The sequence below is a fragment of the Camponotus floridanus genome, unplaced genomic scaffold (genome assembly GCF_003227725.1).
Source record: "Camponotus floridanus strain SB8 unplaced genomic scaffold, Cflo_v7.5 scaffold236, whole genome shotgun sequence".
Taxonomy (NCBI): Eukaryota; Metazoa; Arthropoda; class Insecta; order Hymenoptera; family Formicidae; genus Camponotus; species Camponotus floridanus.
Genome location: NW_020229366.1, coordinates 75724 through 78223, shown reverse-complemented (window position 1 = coordinate 78223; position 2500 = coordinate 75724). Strand labels below are relative to the sequence as shown.

At 55.0% G+C, this 2500-nt stretch overlaps 2 non-coding genes across 2 annotated transcripts in view; both read right to left on the bottom strand.

The window, feature by feature from the left end:
- Nucleotides 1-178, bottom strand: part of LOC112638016 — a 4173-nt gene extending 3995 nt beyond the window's left edge. The window contains exon 1 of the ribosomal RNA XR_003122859.1: nucleotides 1-178. This exon is cut by the window's left edge and continues 3995 nt beyond it. This is a non-coding gene — a ribosomal RNA (large subunit ribosomal RNA).
- A 1275-nt stretch (nucleotides 179-1453) lies between these two features.
- On the bottom strand, nucleotides 1454-1608 carry LOC112638013. Its single transcript, XR_003122856.1, has one exon. It is a non-coding gene; the product is annotated as a 5.8S ribosomal RNA (ribosomal RNA).
- Nucleotides 1609-2500: the final 892 nt, after the last annotated feature.

Genomic DNA, 2500 nt, shown 5'->3' with positions numbered 1-2500 from the left:
CGCCTCGGGATAAGCGGATCCTCCCAAACACCACATTTCCCTGCGGCGGAACCGCGGGATTCGGTGCTGGGCTCTTTCCTGTTCGCTCGCCGCTACTGAGGAAATCCTAGTTAGTTTCTTTTCCTCCGCTTAATAATATGCTTAAATTCAGCGGGTAATCTCGCCTGCTCTGAGGTCGTCAGAGAATTTTGTAGAGAAACCTCTACAACAAAGAAGATATACAGAGATATATAGGGAGAGAGTGTGCGGGTTATTTTGCTAGCTAATAGTAGTAATATAATACTTTTTCAATTATTCAAAATTGTTATATACCACACATCTTATTAGCGCTAAACAACCGCGCACACACACCACCGATATTGCGCGGCACAATCTAGTGTCTTGGTTCTCGCGGGGACGCGAGAGAGGAGAGAGTTTATTGTATTAGTTTTCCGTCCCTCTTAATTTCCACGATTATAAATATAACACGCGCGGCGGCGTGTGTATATATAACGGGCGCGGTATGGAATCGATTCGACGAGTACACGACGGACGCGTGCCGGTCACAATCTTCGTTCGAAAATTTCGTGGACTCGGACACGCGGTCGGCTCGCGATTCCATCCGCTTTAAGGGTGGATATTTCACTCGCAATTTCTCTCCCTCCGCGTACCGCCGGCGGACGACGACTGTGCGCGCGCCGGTTTCCCTTCTCCAATATACTTTTACCGTAAGGGGTATCATTATCTCGCGCCGCGAGAGACAGGAGGCGAAAGCAGCCTCGCGCGTGTGTAAAAGGCGCGGTATCGCGCGCGCGCTGGCGCACCGAGAGAGATAGAGGAGAGTCGCGGGAGCGACGACGCGATCGGAAGAAACAACGACGCGCTAGAAAGACGGACGCAGAATGATGCTTGGCGCTCTGGCGCCCGCTCGCTTTCTTTTTTTGCATTTGTTTCGCAAACTACGAGATCACTCGTAGAGAGCGACGATTCGAGTGTCGCGCGTCGTCGTCGTCGTTCCTCTCGTAATAGTTTTCGCATATTCTCTCGTGTGTCGTCGGTTTCTTTATCTCTCCGACGAACAACTCTCCTCTCTCCTCTCTCTATTTTCTATATAATATATATATAGAGATATTTTTCGACATTCTCCGGGCGCCGTTCGCGCGCTTCCGCTATCCTTTCTTTTATAAACGCTTTTTGTGCGTACACGCGCTTCGGCGGGCTTTCTCTTATTTATCTCCTCCCTTTTTTTATATAACTCCTCTCGCTGCACATACACCTTCGGTGTCATTTCAGACGACGCCAAGGAGGGCGCGGCGCGGCCTCGTCTAAACCCGTCTCCAATACCAGAGGACTGGGAGGGCGACGGAGGCTCGTGCGCGCGCGTCTCTCTCTCGGGCGAACGTCCAACGATCGCTCGTACGCCGTTTACGCAATTTCGCGTAAGGGGGGCGCAAGCAGTTTAGGTTTGTTAAAACGACCCTCAGCCAGGCGTGGTCCGGGAATTGTATCCGTGGACCGCAATGTGCGTTCGAAATGTCGATGTTCATGTGTCCTGCAGTTCACAAGTTGACGCGCAATTAGCTGCGTTCTTCATCGACCCACGAGCCAAGTGATCCACCGTTCAGGGTAATCGTTTTTCTCATTCGTTTCGCGTTCGTCGAACGCTTCACAGTTCATCCATCGTGGTCTCCACTCCGAGGAGTGAGAAAATCATGGCCCTACGATCAGCCTGGCCGCGCGTCCGAGCACGCGCGGACCGCCGCCGCAATCCCGGTAGAGGGATCGAGGCTACGGCACAAAGTTGGTTCTCGCGCGATCGGAGCGTCACTTCGCCCGCCGTTCGACGGGCGAAGAGCCGGGGCGGAAAATTCTTTGAATAAACCATCGGACGCGCCCACGTATGGGGCATCCTCTCGCCCGCCAGCCACACACCTCACGCGCACGTTCGGTCGTCGCGCGTCGCGCGCTGGCCTCTGCCCCGGCTATTAGCGGGGAGGGCGCGCAGCGACGGCGAGTGCTGACACGCAACGTAGCAGCATGTTGAGGGTGAGCGGCGTAAGGCTTAGGTTACCACCGGTTCGCTCGCGCTAACGCCGAATCGACGCTCCCGCTCGTAGCGGGATGCGTGATCGCGTCAAAGCGTCTCGGCACTCCGTATCGCATATAATATTTTTCTTCGTTCGAAGAATGAGAATTTCAACGTTCAACGAGGGACGGAGCGTCTCGGATATTATTAAACGCTCGTCCCCCACGCGAGCGACTTCGACGACGACCGCGTCGGACACCGGCCACCGTGGCGGCCGCGCGCTGCTGCTGCTGGCTGCTGTTGTGCTAGTCGCAGAGGCGCGGCCGCGCGCGTGGCGCGTCCGGACGTCGTGTCGCGCGCGTCGACGCGGATTTTTATTACATCCGTCAATTCCTCTCTCTCACTTTTCCTTTCGGTCTCTGTGTGTTAGACGTCGTGTTTCTTTTCTCTCGTCCATTCAGTCGCCGACTGCTGCGAGCCGCGCGCGTCTCGAAA